This window comes from Bactrocera latifrons, unplaced genomic scaffold (assembly GCF_001853355.1).
Source record: "Bactrocera latifrons isolate USDA-ARS-PBARC rearing strain unplaced genomic scaffold, ASM185335v1 scaffold_424, whole genome shotgun sequence".
Classification (NCBI taxonomy): domain Eukaryota; kingdom Metazoa; phylum Arthropoda; class Insecta; order Diptera; family Tephritidae; genus Bactrocera; species Bactrocera latifrons.
In genome coordinates this window covers 183478-203674 of record NW_017537073.1, presented here as the reverse complement: position 1 = coordinate 203674, position 20197 = coordinate 183478, and positions in this window count along the sequence as shown.

The window sequence follows — 20197 nt, the reverse complement described above, 5'->3', positions numbered from 1 at the left end:
AATGCAAAATTTGTTAAAAATTTATTCTCAAAACACAAAAGCTTAATCATTTTTACTTCACTTGATTTACAAGGGGCCTAAGGACCTTTTTGTAGAGTGGAGAGTGTTATTACAAAATCCGTTTTTCACATTTGAAAGTTTATTTCTTTTACAAATAAAAACATTAATGGAAAATATTAAACAATACCAAGTTACAAAGAAAAAAATATTACGCTTTAAAAAGGATCGTCGTCTATCCGGCAGTAACTGTAAATTATTGATATATTTTTAAGCTGTTTATAGCACCTACATTTGTATTAAATTTTATAATCAGTGTCATCCCATATATAAAGTACAAGGTTTGTAACACAATTTTATTATTGACTAGCTTTTACTCTAGTTCTTGTTCTACTTGCTGAATTATTGGGTTAAGTGATGGTAGTAGTTCTGGTATACTGACATAATAATAAGACAATATATGAGAAAATTTTACCTATCTGAAAGCGTATAAATATTTGAATTTATAGTTAGCATAGGTACAGGTACATAAGTATCTAATATATTAACACAAAATCAGATAAATGGATTTTGTTTTAATATATTAGATACCTTCCTTTCTTATGTTCATATATATGTATATCTATTATTTATACACATTTCAAATCAAAGTTCTTAGAATGTAAAATTATATTAAAATTACCAACGGCAGCACTGGAGGTTCTTCTTGAACTTACTCCGCTTTATTTGGTCATCGTTCTGGTAGCCAAATACACCCTTCTGCAAAAAAGTTAACCTCAGCAAAAAGTTTATGGTTACCCTCGGCAGCAAAGACGATTGGAACGACTCTAACCTCGAGCTATTGCTGAGGAACAGTACTATGAGGTGGTACACAGATGGATCGAAAATGTCGGAGGGAATTGGCGCAGGGATTGTGGGCCCATGCACTGGGCTCCCCATACCCCGAGCATTTTCCAGGCAGAAATTTATGCCATAAGCCGGTGTATAGAAATAAACCTCCATCGCAACTATCGCAATGAGCGAATAGCCATTCTGAGCGATAGTCAAGCGGCGCTAAAGGCGATCTCTTCTTACGAGATCAAATCGCTGCTAGTGCAGGAGTGTAGGGAGAGGCTGAATAGCCTTGCGGAAAGGATCCAGGTTTACCTAATCTGGGTGCCTGGTCACAAAGGTATAACCGGCAATGAACTGGCGGACGAGCTCGCCCGCTTCGCAGCCTCCACCAGGATGGTAGGACTTGAACCCTTTACGGGCGTGGGTCCCCATACCATGAAGCAGCTTCCTAAAGAGGAAAGAGCAGGCAGAGAGGAGTACTGACTACAAAGTCAAGGTATGAGACACGACAAGCTGCTAATGGGAGGTTACAACCTGAAAAGGTTTAAAATCATAATAAACCTCCTCAGGAGAAAACTCAGGCTGTTAGTCACATGGTACACTGGCCACTGCAAGCAAAACTTTACTGATAAGCTGAATTCCTCACCAATATTCATTCGTTCATAGCTATTGGTCCTTAAAACCGTATGTATAATTTTAGGTAGAATTAATATAACCATTTACCAATTTTCGACAGATGTAAAAAATCGATAAAATAACTCAAAATGTATTGAATATTTGTCTAATATCTTTCCTTCATATTTGTTTTAGCTGACGACTAGCGACGCGCGTAGGGTACAGCTAGTTTACATACTATATGTACATATGTATAGCATAAGGTTAACCAAATTAAGCAACACAGTGCACCTGATTTTTTCCACTCTTGTCATCTCATATCTTTTAAGGGGTAACGTGGAATATCACGTCTCATCCGGCCGAAGGCTGGGTATTTGAATAGATAACATTCCAGCGTCTTATAATCCACCACGCATGCTCTGGTTTCTGCCAATTCCAATTTTCTGAAGATGTAATTTTTTGGATATATGCCCACTGATGTAATGCCTACAGAATTACTAAGTTCATTTTTACTTTGAAAGAGAAACGTTTTGATTTGTCCACCATTAACATTACTCCAAAATAATTTTGTGGTATGCCCTGCGTGTTTAGTGGAACAAGAGATATTTTTCTATGATCAATTGCTTCAAACAACCCTTGAAAGAGCTGAAGATCTGGGACAGCTTAGGGTAATTGCATTCACAGCTGCACCCGAGCGGACCGACTCGTCTGACTTGTGAAAATTTATTACTCGCCAGTAAAAATATTGCATTTACTAAATTTATAGTGAATGCTAACTTTTATCCGATCAAAAATAATGTACATACAAATAAGCATTTAAAATACACATTGATATGATTAAAGTGATTGCCTGCATGAAAATCCACGTCAGGATTTACTGAATATATTCACCAGTCATTGACTAGTGAAGTATGAAATGATTTGCTTCATCCGTCATCAACCACTCGAGTAATCACATATTAATGGATTAATTAACGCTAATGGTGTCGGTAATTTATGTTTTGAAGTAGTCGCGGGCAGCACCATTTTATATTCATAACAATCGTACAGAATTATCTATATATATATATATAGATATAGTAAGGATTTTAGTGGGAAGCGTTTTGGTTCGTCTTCGATTTTTGTGCCACAATTGCTCGCTTTGACCAAAAACAGCGTGCTCCGGAGATATTAGTCTCAGTGAGCAACGACCCAGATTTGCTCCTGGGGGTCATAACTGGCGAAGAATCATGGGTGATTAATTTTTGGCATCACAACATATTATTTCTAGAAAAAGATGCTTTTTGACTTTTATTCTTTTCAAAGCTATATTTCGATAACGTTATTGGTTCTCGATTTAAACAATTTATATTTATTCACGCTTTCTCATTTTCATAATTCCAAACCTGTGCCATAGTGGAACTTTTCATTGACTATAAACCTTTATGAACTGGAAACTGGCATTTGTATAAGATGAAAGCGCAATCCACACCATAATCGAAATGTTGAGAATAGCGAAAACACCAAAACATCCAATCAACTCGAACCCATTCTAAGTTTGTTTGGCCACAGCATTACATCACATTTACTCAGCAGTAATTGCAATACGCATACATGAAAAAAGCACGAAACTAATCATTACTTTCAGCACAATGCCTATGAAATGCAGGCAAACACCGATTAGGCTATCGGGAATATGTATATGTGTGTATTACCTTTGGTAGAACTGAGATTTTTTCTGGTAAATAAATCAAGAATTGCATCGACATTCCATTAAACTTTGTGAAAGAAATGAATTTGAAATGATGACAGGAAAGGGAAAAATTGTTTTTTTTTTGGCACATTATTCTTCTTATATTTAGTTTGATTGAATTTTAACTTATTTTTCGCAACTAATAATTTTGGTTACAGGCGATACGTTGAACACGAAAACATATTTTGTTAATTTTTAAAACGTCTATTATTACTTCTTACAAGTAGCTTAACATATACCGTTTCATGTAATGTCTCTACAAACATCTGTAAAGCCACTACAAACAATACTAATAGTAGTATCTAAATTCAGGAAAACACTCTCAAATTTATTCGGATGTAGTAAATAGACTAAGGCATATGATTATTAAGACTGTTGGATCCCACCACAGAAAAGACTACAGCGAACAAAGTTCGGTAAATACTAGAAAAAAAGCTGGGTTTTATAAACTTTATTATACTCTCATACAACAGGCTGCACAAAGTATAATAAATGTTATATTATTCTTTCTTCAATGAAAGTTCTTCTATACCTTAACTTTGAGTACCTGCTGATAGTTTGTAGTAAAATTTCTTTACGCATTTCGATATAATTGCCAGGGTTGTGATAGATGAGCAAATACTCTTCATTGCAATAGGCAACATCTAGTGCGGTGGTGTGCAAAAGTAATGTACAATTCCTTCCAATTAAATAAGTTGAGTAATGAAATAAACAAAATATTGGCGAAGGGAATCAACTGCTGCGGCATGAAAACACAAACTGGGATTTGTGTATCAGAGCCAAATGCAATGTGATAATTTATAGTTCAAAAATTTATTCTCCATGGACCATTTTTTTTTTATTAAAAAACCTGTTAGTCACAATACTGACGAAAATTTTTTACTAATTTCTAAGGGCCAAACACGAGAAGATATTAACAGACTGTGTTAAAATATGAACTCTTTTGTCGCTCTCTTTTGGCGTCGGTTGTTGCAATCACACGGGCGATGCGAGACCAGCAACTCAAGTAGAGTTTTTTGTCTATTATTTTCATATAATCTTCGCATGTGTAAGATCCTCTCAGCTGGAATGTATTTGAGGCAACAACGGCGATCGCTTTTATAAAATATAATATCGAGTCCTTATCTTTATAATAAAGTTAAATTTTTTTATCATACCATCAAACTATATTCTATATATTTGATCAACCTTATGACTTGTAATTCCGTCTATGACTTCATTAGTTTTCAAATATAAAAAAAGAAAACAATTATATTAACTATAGCTTATATGTACCTTTATCATTCTAGGTAAGCGCTTAAAATATCACCTAATTCGCAGCATTGGCGATTTTAAATTTAATGTAAAGGCTTCATAGGAGCCATTATAAAGATTACTTGATGAACGTAGCACAGCACATGTTAGGTTCAACTTGGGAACCACTTGACCAATAATTACCAAATTTGGGGTTTGACTTTTGGACATATTAGCAAACAATACAACAAAATCACAAGTAAAGTATAAAAGAAGAGGAATAAGCATTAACAGTACCGGGAGTGGATTTAAGGTAAAGATATGTCTGTTCGATGCTGATAGTCTCAGCTTCTTACAATTGTACCAATTCTATGGATATGATACACGTGACTTTAATTTAGTTGTGTTCAACATTTATACAACAAGGCGTATGAGCAACTTGTTGAAAACTGGAAGAAGAGTTTGCTAAACAGACTTTAAAAGAGTAAATGAGAGCCAAAGTAGCCTATCTCTGAAAAAAATTAGCTGAGACAAAGTGAATTGGTATATATGTCAATTTAGGCAGTATTTGATAAATGTTAATATTTTTAGTCAGATTAATATTTGGTGTACCAGTTTTAAAAAAGAAGTTTTAACTCTTCTAACGTTACTTTATTCAGTGTGTATTTAATTTCCTAATTTCCATATATTGAATGGAATATGTGAATTATCTTAAACAACGTTTCTCAATATTTTATTGCTTTTTCGGGCGATCACAACAAAAAACAAGAAAAAACGTTAACTTCGGCTGCATCGAAGCTAATAAACTCTTCAGAGGGGTATATATTTTACTAGCTATGTGTTCAGCTTGTATGGAAGCTATATGCTATAGTTATATGCTATAGTTATTATTACCTTAAGCAGTAATCTATGTAAAATTTCGTGAAGATACCACGTTAAATGCGAAAGTTTTCCAGACAAGTCCTTGATTCCGATCGTTCGGTTTGTATGGCAAATATATGCTATAGTGAGCCGATTCGAACAATTTCTTAGGATATTACATTATTTCAATAAATAATAACTCATACCAATTATTGTGAAGATATATCGTTAAATGAGAAAGTTTCACATGCAAGCGCTTTATTCCGATCGTTGAGTTTGTATGGCAGCTTTATGTTATAGTGGCCAGTTTTGACAAATAAGCAGCTTCTTGAAGAGAAAATGATGTTTACAGAACTAGTTCGTATATACATATACAGACAGACAAACGGACATGGCCAAATCGACTCAGTTCAACATATTGATCATTTATATACATACTTTATAGGGTCTCCTTCGCTTCCTTCTGGCTGTTACAAACTTCGTGACAATCTTAATATACTCTGTTCAGGGTATAATAATATGTGTCTAATAAAACTCCATAACAGATTAACAATTATCTATTGCAGTTTCATTATATATATTAGTACGTAACAGTTTTGAGATATATTTTGTTTCTGAATGCTTATGAAGTCCATGCAATAAGTATACAATATCCTACAGCTTCACACTAAAAGGTTACAAAACGGAAAACTTATTGACATTTTTGCTATATGAAAAAGCTATTGAATGGTTATTATGGAAAAGCTTCCTAAGACGTTTATACTGCTGTAATATTTTCCTTTATTAATTAGAATACTTAGTTCAATACAACTTTCAACATTTTAAAATTATTTGTAACTACTTGATTTGGTAAGTTAGTTTAGTAGACATCGGCTTTAATGTATCAAAGTGGATTTACAAGAAAGTGCTACTATTCTGTATATGCAAATCTATAAACCTTTACATCAATGGTCTATAATAACGAAAACTATACTTATATTGCTATGATGACTGAATAATTGTGAAATTAATCCTTAATTTGTTACATATACATTTTGGGCATATAAACACGCATAGGCTTAAGGTAAATGAAGCAAGTAATCGAAGACTTTTTTTTTTCTCTTGTTTAACAAAGATATTGCATTAACTCGTACTTAGTAAATCAACTGACATTATGTTCTCATTAGCCTTCTAAGAGTTGTACCGTAGAAAGCAAATAGTATATACCTTTTACCATTAACATCAAGAAAAAAAATGAAAATTTTGAGAACACATCAAACTAAACAGTGATTCTGCATCTATGTGATGCCATGTCTATGTCATTATTCCCAGGTGTATTTTGTTTCTCGAAAAATATTGCCCAAAAAGCCATTTGCATGTTCCAATTACTGGAAGAAAGTAATAGCCAGAAACCAAACAAAAGAAAATGTACGAGTATCAAATGTATTTCTGAAGCACACTTAATGACAGCTCGCTGGTGTGCAGCAAAAATGCCTTAAATTTGGGTTAAAAAAAAAATCTTGAATTATGTATTTTCGTGAAAAAGGCAAATGATTCCTTATGAAAGAACTTATTCATAGAACTTGCGATCTTCTTATTTTTTAACCAAAGAACTCGACTACCGTAACTACTATCATTCCATAGATTGCCTTGGGGATTACAGCGATAACTCTGGCCAGCTGCTGAGATGTGCTTATGTAAGATCAAGTGGGAAAGGTGCAGGCTAGACTGAACTTCGTCGTACAATGTACTTGTCTAATGAAGACATGAATAAAATATAAGATACTGTATGCAACCATTCCTGCTGCATTGTAATAGTTGATTTTCACACACTTGATTGCTTTTATGTGCGCCATCAACCTGGTAATCTTCGCAACTTTATGCTTGAACGTTCGTTTAACTTTTGTGCATAATTTTATATTTCTTATTTTTTTCAACTGTTTTTCATTTCTTTTGCTGGCAGGAGAACATAATTTTGAGCGGGTTTCTTAAAAGTCTATGCATTATTTGCTCGGCAGTCGCAGTCTTCCTGCTAAATCCTTACATATTTCTCTTTATGACCGCGTTAATTCCAAATAAGTTGAAAACATTTGCACTTCACCTCAATTTTACTGCAACGCACTTCTGTTGCAGCTACGATTAAGTATAACAATATATGTATGACTTCTTCCTTATCCGTTTGTTATGCAGGTACAGCGTATTATGCGCATAACAAAGTAGCACCAGCAGCTAAGCTGAAAATGGTTGATGGCTTCTGCGAGAATTTTCATTGAATTACCGACAAATGCTTTAAATGCTACTTCATACGTGCCACATGCAACATGCTTGCCTTAAAAATAACAGTGCTTGACCTTAGCTCATTTTTGTCTCCCAAACACAAATGGACGAGCACAAACATTTCCTTGTATAATGACTATTAGCTAGTAGCGTAATTTTGTATAAGTATTTTGCTACTTCGATGCGTAACAAATTGCAGAGCAAATGTGACTGTAACTATTTGTATACTTGTTGAGAAACTGGCTTTAGTATATGATTTTTGTTAATTTAGGCTTTCTTTATTTTCACATCTTCTACTCAAAATAAATTCGGACATTTGCATAAATATGAACGAATGAAGCATGGCCCGATCATTTCTTATTTTCACAACATAATGGAATCATTTTCTTCGACCCTCTCAAGAAAGTAAAAGTTGTCGATAGTAACTTTATTAAGATGTGTTGAAACTTTTGAATGGTAATATAGAGGAAAAGCTGTTTCAAATAGTCAATGAAGGTTGCTTGAATTTCACTTCGAGTAGCTTACGTATCGCCAGTACTCTAAGCAATGCTTTTGCAGAAATTTTACAGACAATATAAAGGAAAACACAAAATTTTCAATCAAAAGATATGTATACTAAAAAATATTTCAGAATAGTTGGAATATGATAACTGTGCATAAGTAGTTCTTATATTACATATTTTCCACTGACAAGTGTGTTCGAGACCTGTGCAAATGAATGCTAATAAGAAATTTTAACAAATATATGCAGGTCAAAGGAAATACTTTACTTTTCTCCTTAACACCTCATTATATTACTATTTGATTTGGATTCGTTAATATTCCAAGAAATTAAACTGATTTTCTAACAACCAAATCACTTAATTTCATTTAATCACTTTTTTATGACGTATAAATGGAGTTTTGCGTCAAAAAAGAGTATGCTCTGAAAGCTTTAAAGAACCACTAAAAAAGTTCTGAAATTTATCCAACCGTTCAGATAAGACATTAACTGCGAAAAGTGCGAACTCACGAAGTTTTCCATGCCATTGAACTCAAACAATAGTTCGTGAATAGCTTGAAACTTTTACAAATACATTAAGAAGAATAAGTAGGGATGGGCTAAGTTCGTCTGTACCCAAACACTTCATATCCTTTCAATTGGGCAATATTTTCAGGTGTGCGTGGATTACAGCAACTATATATGTATACTAAAGCTGGGTTACTTCGTGGATGGCTTCCACACACTTTTGGCATTGAACTATCATAGTTGTGTGATTGTTGTATGCAAGTACATTTTCTATAAAATGAGAAGTTATTTATTTCATATAAAGTATTCAAAAGGCGAATAAAACATTGCAATGTTCCGAACGTCGCAATAATCAGCATAAAGCACGACTAAGCACGAAAGTAGAATCAAAAAAAGTTATTATACAGGGAAGTATGTCAGACAGCTAGGTATTTCACTGTGCAACCTAGCATAATGCCACGTTAAGTTAAGCAAAAGCCATTCCCTATGTATCATATAACAACTTCGACTACTCAGAGGTGATTATGCAAGCGCCAGCAGTGGAGGAATTTAACCTGCCTATATAAATGTTGTGTTAAAATGTAATGCAAACTAAAGTACTTTTTACGACAATTACCTTTTTTCAAGTTTATGCAGTTGCTCACATTGGCTGCTACGCTTTGAACTTGTTAACGAAGTACGATGAGGGTACTTTGTTGGCCAGAAAGACTTTTGTGTTGAAAGTGTTGTTGCTCATTGCATTTGAGCACTTTTTAACCGTTAAAGGGCAAATATACTCGCTGGTAAATAACGTCGCTTCCGAATCTTAATATTTTATTCTGCTGTTTAATTTCTCCTTTATGTGCTCATACATACAAATGGGGAAATCAAAATGTGACGGAACTTAAATGTTAAAAGTGTGCGCTCATGCTAAGTAAGATCCAGTTTATTCTGGTATTTCAATAATAACGGTAGTAGACACAAAATAATAAATGACATTTATTTAGCATATTAGGGGAGAGATGAGTAGGCAGAGAGGTCGTCTAATGTTCATAAAACATATGTTACGCAGAACGTTATAGAATGAGGTGTAAAAATAGCGTAGCATAAGAACTACTTATTTTTACACTCCATCTGGCTTGCAAAATTTATTACATAAATACTTTAATGGAAAAAAATTTTGTAAGTTTTCATATTCGAGTTAGATATAAATATAAATAATGTGTAAGAAATAAATAAATCTTAGAGAGTTATGACTATCTGACAAATTTCCAACATAACCAACTATTATATAATTTTGAGGTCACATATATTAATTTGAATTACGCATAAGTTTCCTTCAGGCAAAATATTTTCATTAGTGTAATATGGTAGTGGTTTTACGACTCTTTTAGAAACCCCTTAGTTTTGCTTTTTATACATTTGATTTTAAGCCTCAAATTTTAAAAATCAAAGAATCATGTTTATTTATCATTTGATATATTCACCAAGTATAATTGAAAGAAAGTATGCAAAACATAACTTGGTGACATTGACGATAACGGTTATACAACTTTAGTAAGTTATCCGCACACTCTCCCTCGATAAATTTGTTGTTGCCTTTATATGCAATTTTTTAATTCAGAGCTTATATCTAAATTGCAGCGACTTATGAGCTTTACAATGTTTTAAAACCTCCACTGGGTTGTTTAGCATTTGGCAGCACTTATGTATATATATGTACCTACTATATATGCAACGCAAATTAACAAGCCAAAATATATTACTCATACACCTTGTACACTAGTAAAAGAGTTTGGTTTGTTGTGGTTCTATATATTTTAAGTTTTGAAGTTTTAGAAAAAAAAAAAAACATTGAAAATGCATCTTAGCATTAGTCAAGAGTAAGACTTAAAATCGAAATTAAATTGATTAGAATTAATTTCAACATGTTTAATTTTAACTTTCTCATAATTTTATCTCAATGCAGCCATTTATATTTCAGTTGCGATTTTGTATATGCCGTTAGTTATATTCCCTTTCTAAACTCCAGTTATTTATATAGCAAGGTAGCATCCGTAAGTTGGCGTTGTATCAATATATTTGGTTTATTTTGATTACTCATATAATACCTCGCACGTGCCACATGCAACGTGCATTAGTAGTTTGCCATACTACTACTACTTCACCTATTCTTAACTATTTTTTGTAATGTTTAATTAATTAATGATAACAATCCTTCTTCAGTACTAAGGAATTTCTTCATTACTCATTCAACTGGCTTTTTGAATAGTAATTTTAGGCGCTTTCAGATCAAAGAACGGAGTTGCTACTCGAACAGACTTGTCCATTATAATCGCACCGCGTTTTTAGACATCAAGTGATAAAAAGAGCTTAATATTTACACGCAGTAGATATTTAACATTATTATTATTGCATAAAATTTGCAAGTGTTATCATGAATAAATATTTCTATCACTTACTTAATAATTTACTACAATATAAGGATTTGTTACGTGTCTGTGGTAAGCAATCACTATTGAATTTACCGCACATATATTTTACTATGTAGATACTTATCGAACGCACTTACTATGCTTTAGCACCTACTATTCAGGACAAAATAAATCGCTTTAAATGTAAATATAATCCCAACTGGTACGTGGGTTGAATTTTATATTTCAGGACGTGGCAACCCAAGTGTTGCAATCTGGCGGCTCACAACTTTATCGTAAATTTTCACATTTTTGATAGTATGCATAATCAGAGCCTTTTGATATACGAGCGCTATTTTTGTTGTTTATAGATAAATAAATTATTCATTTTGGTCAAAAAATGTATTTAAATCACAATTATTTTTACAACAGTGCTTCGAAGAATTTATTAAATTTTTAGCGATGAAGCTCCATTAAAGCCCAGTGTTTATCGATAGTATGGTGAATTCAATCGGAATTCAATCGTGAATCGTTCGTAAGATTGTCATGTGACCTATCGTGGGAATATTATAAAGTCAATATTGCATAAACATTAGAAAGTCAAATAATTTTTTCACGTTGTCGATTGTAGGGTTGTTTCAGAATGAGCCGCAACAAAAGATATGATTGCGTACGAAGCACTTTCAAACAAATAGTTGCCTGTTTTTGTGGAAAAACTAGATTTCTCGCAATTGTACCCCTAGAACAATACAGAATGGCAAATTATGAGTGATACGTCACCATTTTTGTGCCAGATTTCCTTAAAAAATTAGGGAAAAATACCGCCGAAAACGGATCACTATTTACCACAATAAGGCGAGCTCTCACATCTAAAACAATAATATTCCGCCGTAGAGTCTTGATTTGGCAGTACTTTGTATTCTTGTACGTTAGAAATGAATTACTTGTAGTAGGTCAACGTTTTTCGGCACATGAAGAGACAGTTCATGCGTTCAAAGCCTAAATGCAAGGAATGAGAAAGTTGAACTATCTATAGATATCGTATTAATGGCTTAAGATTTGAATACATCCGCTGGAAAATATAGGCAGCGCACCTATTTTATTAGAAATTAATAAGTTGATTTCATGAATTTCACCTGGAAGTATAATCATATATGTATTGCTCCCAGCTTTGCGGCTTCGCACATATTGTGCATAAGCACTACTGTTATGTTAGCGCCTAAACTCCTATCTCCAGTTATATAATTATTCTTATTGCTTTTGAAATTAAATATGTAAATATTGAAAAAATAATCATGCACGTTTGACTTTAGTTTAGTTGTTTTAAATTAATGCATGCTCGGAGCAAACATTGAAAAATGAAAATAGAGTTTGGAAAAATTCTGTATAACTAGTTAAATAAATGACGCGAGAGTCAAAGTAGTCTTCAAAAACATTGAACTAGGTTAGCACAGACAAAGTGAAATAATATATGTATATCTCTATATTTGTAGAATTTGATAAATGTTTTAGAGACAATAGTGTAATCCATAACATGCAAACACTTTTTAACTGACTTCAATCATTTTTGTAAAATCTTTCAGGGAGATATGTATTTCAACGCAAGATTTCTATTTACTTATTAAGTAGCAAAAACTGTTGGATTTAAAATAGCATAAATTTAAAATAAATATATTTCACGCTTGAAATATAGATAAGGAAAAAACTGAAAAAGAAGAAAACATACTTTATGGGTGAACAAATCCGTGAAAACATACAGTTTTTGTAATTGGCTCAATTGCATGTTTAATTTACAGTGGTAAAAACTAATTCCTCATTGGCACGTGGTCTACTGCCATAAAAGTATGCTTGCTACAGTTGAAAAAATGTACTATTGAAGAAGTTTTTAATAGGAAAAACGACAAAATCTACGTAAAAACTTCCAAAGGCACAAAATGTTAATCTAAGGGTTCAACGTGGTTACTATCCACCTATGTTATGGTTTAGTGTGGAGTATCGTGTAAAAACGTTACACCTTTGCACTTCTGTAAAAAGGGGTTAACAATTGTACCTCACGATGCTTTCGAAGGCATGATACAACAAATAAGTAATATTCTCTTCGATGTAGTGCAAGATATTTTTGCAGTCTGCAAGCCAAAAACCATCAGTGGCTAATTTGAATGCTATGGATTCTTGATCGTCTAGAAATCCAGATGGGAATCCATTGGAACATCACATTTACTGCCAACTTTAGTTAAATTTCATATTTAATATAAATAAAATTAATAAGTGCTATTGCTGTTTTTGATACTGGATCTGTATTTCATATAATGCAAAGTGATTTAGCTGTTGGATGAAATCTCGAACCAATTGTATGTATTACATGAAATTTGTAAGATTTCAATCCAATTTGGAATTACACCTTTTGGTTGCAGAACTCTATGTTATTTATAGCTTAAGTCAGTAGTATAGTCGTTGGGTAACATAGAGCCTTAATGCGCTTACCATAGAAAATTATGCAAACAAATACCGCGAAAAAGTATAACAATTTTGTTTAAATGCAAATGCAAACAGCTAATGAAAATTGCCGCATTTCCAGCGTTGGAATGTGTAGCAGTAAATATTTTCGTGTTTTGTTTAACGTATTTTCAATGACATTTTTCGCTATCTTGCTGCTATGGTATGATCGGACTGCTTTTACATTCGTAAAAGCGTTTTTATATTTATCGGCTTTAAATAAAATAAAAAATTTTCGACCAAATGTCAATCTAAACTATATTAATTCAGATTTTGTTCTACAATCCATTCACACAACTTAAAACTCGACCCTTACTTTCAATGGGACATACTTATAAATTCCAGTTTATTTAAAAGAGCAAACTAAGGTATATACCGTTTGAAGAACATTCAAATTAAAGCGAAATAGAAGAATGGTGAGTGATATATTCAAATATAAAGCACCACTGAATCAAATGAAAAAGGAATGAAAGCTTAGAAGTCCCCTTTGATTTCAGTAGTTCAAATTCAAATAGAAAATGAAAAGTATGACTCGTTTGCTTTAAATCCTACATTAGGGTGTCCGTCATTTCCCAAGTAATTTTTTTTTTTCAAAGGCTACCTGTAGTTCCAGCTTATGCCTTTAAACCAATAATCTTTTCTAAATAATTTTACTTTTCCCATTTAAATCCTTTTCAAAATAAAATAAGTAAATTAATCAAAAAATAATAAATTTTGATAGAAAACTATCCATTCTATAAACGTTCCCCAGTTTTTTAATACAAACATTGAAAAAAAAAATTATAGGCTGTTAAAATTAGTATATTTATCAAATATACTGTATTCATATAGTACACCATGTCGTATGAGTAACACAAAATGTATACCATACTCGTAAATCACTTGTAGGAATGTTTAAATAATTTTTGTGATGGGAAAAATTTTTTATTAGAATATTTCCTTTTAAAATTTGTAGAGTAATTTGCTTTGGAGATAAAAAATTGTTTGCAGAAGATAAAAAAATGTCATGTAAAGTATATAGGAAAAACGGGAACCTTGATGCTACCTAAACCTACATGTATATACGAACACACATAGATTTACTTTCAAGATTGCGGAAGGAAGATACGAAAGTCTGAGCTAAACTTATAACTAGTACTACTGCTTTGCGCTTTTCAAGTCAAGTCACCATATCCTATCTACCACACATAAGCATGGATAGGTTACTGCGGCAGCCGTTTTCTTATGACTGAATCGCACGCAAACTTTTTAAATTATTTGGGGCTAATTTGACCATAGTTTGCTATCTACTATATATAATATACATATGTATAAGAACATAACAATAAGAACACAATATTAGTTGGCATATGTATATTTGGATATACCGTAAGAAAAAATTAAGCCATATGTATAATCTTAAAGATGGCATAAAAGTTGTGAAATTGATAAAGCTGGTTACACAAACAGCTACTGAAACTATACAACAGAACTCGCCGTCCAACTATATAGCCTTCCGAAATTAATTAAATTTATATATACCCTTGTTTCTCTTTTTTTTTTTAAGAAACTGAACAATTTAAAGACAGTTAGAAAGTCGGAAAGCAATATATTCATAAAATTTATTGGGCAGATAAAGAAATTGGAATCCAATACAATAAGTTAAGTTAATTTATAAAGTTGTTTTATTATTATTTTGGCTTATATAGATGATAATAAGGAAGTTTCTTACGGTATGTTAGACATATGGGAGATAAGGTTTGTATTGACCATATTTTTCTTATTTTTACCAACCCAAAATACTGTTAACACTATTAAATACTCTCTGAGTTTCAATAATCTACTTCACATACCATTTCTAATATGCATATATTTGAAGTAAAGTCAGCAGGATATTCGAACAACCTCATATTAGGTATATTTTATAAGCTTATACCAGATTTTATCCAATTTAGCCACAAATATATACTGTTTTTAGTCAAAACACGTCTTTTCATTTTCATGATGTTTGAAAATGTTTCTATTGGATAGAAAACAATGTCCTTGCTCCTTTTTGACCTGCAGCGGCGGCAAATATTGCTACACATACAAATTATAATACGATAAATAAGACAAGCGCAATTTAGTATACGTTGCGTATATATAACATTTTCGTCATGTAATTTTTGACATGTAAAAACAGTAGGTATTTACATATATGCATAGTATGTATACATGCATTTAGTGAATGTTTCGCGTGATGACTCAAAATACTTCTGTGATTTTTTTTATACAAACACGTATATTCTTATTGTAAGTATGGAGTTACTCACACAACCAACAGGCTCTTACGAAGAGTAAAAGTTAACCACTTCATGCCTTGTTATTTTCCTAGTACTCTTTGAAGAAACTTAAACAGCAAGGAAGATTAACGATAATTAAGATAAAAGGGTTTTCAAAAGGATATGGACAGGGTAAATTGAAAAAAAAAAAAAAAAAAATATGATAATTTTTCTTTAAGCAAAAGTTTCAGAATAGTAGTTTGTCACTCAAGGACATTCATATAAAGTTGTTACTATAATTATTCACAAATGTAATATCATAAGAAAATAATGAATTGTTCGCCACAAAATTGTATAGCTGCGCAAGTTAATTTATGTAAAGCTCGTGTAAATGAATCTCTTAGAATGTGAGGACAATTCATTTGACAAGCATTTTTGTTAGAGAAATTTTTAGTTCATAAATCTCACAACTTTTGAAGTAATGTTGCGGATTTTAAACACCCATGCACTGTTAGACTTTTATTAACTATTTAATTTACTTTCATTTAATTCAAAGACAGACTGTGTGCTTGCAATACTGGAGCAATCGCTAATATAAATAATACAACTTTTTAAAAAATAAATCTTTATCGCTTTCAAGTATTTCATGATATCTAAATTTTTACTCAAGTTACAGCTTGCACGGACGGACGGTACGGACAGACAGACATCCAGATTTCAACTCTACTCGTCACCCTGATCACTTCTGTATATATAACCCTATATCTGACTCTTTTAGTTTTAGGACTTACAAACAACCGTTATGTGAACAAAACTATAATACTCTCCTTACCAACTTTGTTGCTAGAGCATAAAAATGAAATAATAATTTTAAGATTTATATCACACAAAGAATCGCCCAAATATGTTTATTGAAAATAATAATAACAATCAGAACCAGCCGTCATAGATATGTAGCATAAACAAATTTTGAAACAAATTAACATTAATTTTTCTCCTTTGGTATTTTCTAGTGCAGTTTGTTTATTGAAACTTTTTGCTGAAATGGATAACGGAAACCTAAAGTGAGTCATATAAAAAATATTAAATGTTTATGCAATGTGTATTTGTCAAAAGAAAACGGCATTGAAGTAATATTGCCTTGTTTACTCCTCAGTACTTTTTCATGGGTACGCATATGTACGTATTTATGATCATAAAAGGGTAGTTCCAATTAAAAGATAACCGCCCATTGAACAATCATATGTTTATTATGCATTTATTGAGGACTGATCAATGTTCTGGAAAGGAAAAAGCATCACCAATTAAAACTGTTTGTATGCTTGCACATATGTATTGTCTGATAGTTATGGGGAAATTCCAACCTTTTTATACAGTTGCAACATGTTAGTTTTATACTGATCCTATAGTAAAATTTTTAAGCAACATGTGACATTCGTTTAAAACTAAATCAGCAAACTATAATTTTTCATTTAGATAAACCAAGTATTTTACTAGAGTTTCGATTATTTGACGAAGAGGTATTCGTTATATTTTTGGGCGGTTTCGTTAATTTGAAATATGGATTTGTAGTCTGGCGTCGACACCGCTTACGCGATAATAGCCGAGTTAACAACAGCGAGCTAGTCGCTTCTTCTTTTTGCAACGTGGCGCCCATTGGATATTCCAAGCGAAGCCAGGTCCTTCTGCACCTGGTACCTCCTACGGAGTGAAGGTCTGCCTCTGACCGTCATTCTTTTACAGAACCTTTCTCTCGAAAAATCGTAAAGTCGACTCGTCAGCTATTGCCATTATCCATGCCTCTGCACCATATAGCAGGACGGAAATAATGAGTGACTTATAAAGTTTGGTTTTTGTTTGTCGAGAGAAACTTTACTCCTCAATTGCCTATTCAATCTGCAGTAGCACCTGTTGGCAAGAGTTATCCTGCGTTTGATTTCCAGGCGGACATTGTTGGCGGTTTCTCCAGAAGCAGGTTGAAGAAGTCGCACGATAGGGAATCGCCTTGTCTGAAACCTCGTTTGGTATCCAACGACTCGGAGAGGTCCTTCCCGATCCTGACTGAGCTTTTGGTGCTGCTCAACGTCAGCTTACACAGTCGTTTTAATTTTGCGGGGATACCAAATTCAGACATCGCGGCATAAAGCCAGCTCCTTTTCGTGCTGTCAAAAGCAGCTTTGAAATCGATTTTACAAAGAAGCTGATGCATGCTCCTTATCAGTTCTTCGCTGCCGTTTTTAAATGGAAGTTCACGCAAATAAGGAAACTTCCCTAATGCATTTCTTAGCTGAAGAAAAAAGTTTTTTTTATTAAATAAGTAAAACATTTCAACAAAATGCAGGAGAAATGGAAACTCCCATACCAGATGCCTAAAGTTTGAATTTGGCTTGGATTTTTGCCAAGTTGAGATGTCGAATTCTTCCGCAAATAAAATTGACTGCCAGAAAACTTGTTTCTCATTGGAAATTCTGGTTTACATACGTTTGAGCAACCTTATTTGAAGTTATGTTTGCTTTTGAGATATGTATTTTGCACAAATACTTCAGCTGCTGCTAGGTCAATGGAGGTAAATTGTAGCAAATGCATCGAAATGAAATTTGGCAACAAAAACTTTAGTGATATTACTATCGCCGAAACCAAAACCAGGAACAACATACATCCCATTCAATAATACTAAAAATAAAATTTAAATGAAAAAGGCAAATAATAATAGCATAGACAGAAACGTATAAGACTGAAGGTAAAATGTTGTTTGATTGGTCGTATGGTTTTGAAGCTGATTGTTGGCAATTTCAATTTCTTCATACATTGTTTTATTGAGTGAGAAGTGCAATGAAATAAACTGGAAAAGCAAGTGAAAATAACGCACAAGTCAATATTAACGGAGCTTTTTGCCAACATAATATCTTCAGATTAACAGACGAGCCATGCGTGATAGAAGCTTTGGGGATTTGTGAATCAGAGTCAAAAACCAGTAGTCATACCTGCACAATGTTAAAATTTTTACTAATTTACTCTAATTATATCTTCTCAACTACATTTCATTTTATTCAAAATTTAACTAGCGAGTGATATTGTAAGTACTCGCGATAAACATAAACAAAAAGATAAAAATTTAATATGTTGGCTATATAGGTGGAATTACTATAATTACTATAATTGCAATATTAGGACCAGGGGAGGGTTTGTATTAAACAAAAATTATTTCTAAAACAATTGTAACCATTATTAAGATAATCCAAATACAGACATATTTGACGGAAATTAATATGTGCTTTTAATGGTGGCTAGGGTAAATCATGGATGAATTTACAAATAAAAGCAAACTCCTGAGATGATCTATCTAGTTTTAGTAGTCTTCACGCAGTGGAAATCAAATTATGGCATTAGGAGAGACGAAAAACTCTCTTATGTTTACTTTTTTAAATTTCTTTGGAGTGCTTACTTTCTTGGTAACTATTATCGCTTTATTTTGTACTCGACTGAAATCATTTAAACGCTTACAAAAGTATTTATTTAATAATCGATAAGTGGATGTTTAACTGTTCTTTCTAAGAAAAAACGTTTACTAAGCTCTGGCACTTGTTCTGACACCAGATTCAATTGTAAACAGAGTCACACATTGAGTGTGCATCTAAACAGATAGCAAGGATATCATTGCAGTGTAACTCATGTTATATATAAACATAATATCAAGTAATGTAGTTGCAGTGAACAAAGTGCTATCAAGTGGAAAATGCACATGCAAAAGCGCTTTTACAACCACTCCAAATCAGCCATTGCGACACCATTACTGCAAAGCAATCGAAGGGATCAGAACAAAGTTGCTTACGGAATTGAGAAAATAAAATTTTCCATTTCTAACAACAACAAGAGTTTATATGAACATATTTATATGTTGTAATGTTTTCTCCCATGATTGCAGTATAAAGCCTGCATTATCGTTGTGCATAAGAGAAAGGGAGAGAGAGTCGAGAAAATACATCAAAATAATCATTAGCATTTATTATACGCTTACCTTTCTGAAGTACATAAAGTACATTCGGTGAATTTTAAGGTGAGTAAAATTATTCAGCAAAGTAGTTCCATTAAATTTGGTATGGGGATCAAATTTCTGTTTTGTCAAAACGTTCAGAATGTTAGAAAAAGCCTTCGGTGATAATTATTTGTCATCTGCAGGTGCTTTTTAATGGTACAAATTATTCAAAGATGGTTGAGAACGCGTTGACGATGAACCATATCTAGGACGGCCATCAATATCAGGTACAGAAGGCAATGACTAATAGCATGATTTAGGTAGCCAATATCACTACAAAACATGTAGTGAAGACTGAAGATTCTTCTCATTATATAGGGTAATACTACATAAATATTTATGGAAGCGAGTTTCGATAGGTTCTATCATGGTCTCATTATAATTGGAGTATAGTAGTTGAAAGCAATTTGTCGAAATATATTATAATATGAAGATGGTTTTGAGATGATTTTCGAACAGTTTTGAGATAGCAGGTAGAGTATCAATTGGGCCTTC